We start from the raw sequence: 903 nt of genomic DNA, 5'->3' as shown, positions 1-903 counted from the left end.
CATGTTTTTCTCTCCCATACTATTTATATTTGATCACTATTACACTTTGAGAAATTGAAATGTCATGCAAGCTGTACAAAACAAAAATTCGTTTTGTATACAAAATGTATACAAAATGACAATAAGACTCTAAGTCTGCAGGCAGGGACGGAGACCAGTAGGGATTACAGATAGAACCGACACCATAAATCTGTGCTATCGGTTCAAACCATTATCTCTAGCTAGTAAAACTACAATACATGCCTTTGATTTTATTTCAGGGAGTGTTTAGTTACAATTAGAATGTTTTTTCTCATACTAATGTACAACAGAACAAAGAAAAAAAAACATAATCTTTTATTTATTTATTTCTGGATCAGAAAAAGTTAAATAATGGTATATTTGTATTTCGATATAGGCAGAGGTGGTTCTAGACAGGGGCCAACAGGGGCCTGTGCCCCTCTAGAACTAGTCCTGAATCCTTTTATAGCCCATGTACTGAAAACACACACAGCTTAATTGATGCAATTAGAAGATGCAATTATAATTTTTTTTATTTAACTTTTTAGATCTGTTTTTGCAGTGTAACTAAATCAATTTCTAATGATCATTTGCAATGAAAGAAGAGCCTTTTACTGATTTGTACCCTGGACCAATTTAATATTTTGCCTGGATAATTGACTTTAAGAATTACTTAGAAATTGCAAGCAGCTTAAGCTTCACCTGTACTGAGAAATAATCACAGTTTTTATCCATTAGATCAAAAGTGTGCAATCTGGGCTTTATGCCTCATTTATAATACTAAACATTCCTGTCCTGATAAATTTAGTCTAGAACCACCACCAGATATAGGGATCAGAACTTAAGAGAAGAATGTAAAGTATGCTTTAAAAGATAAAAAAACATGTAAATGAAATTGTGCAA

Source organism: Cyprinodon tularosa, unplaced genomic scaffold (genome assembly GCF_016077235.1).
Source record: "Cyprinodon tularosa strain WSP-4 unplaced genomic scaffold, ASM1607723v1 ctg93, whole genome shotgun sequence".
Lineage (NCBI taxonomy): Eukaryota > Metazoa > Chordata > Actinopteri > Cyprinodontiformes > Cyprinodontidae > Cyprinodon > Cyprinodon tularosa.
Note: the sequence above shows the minus strand (reverse complement) of the source record.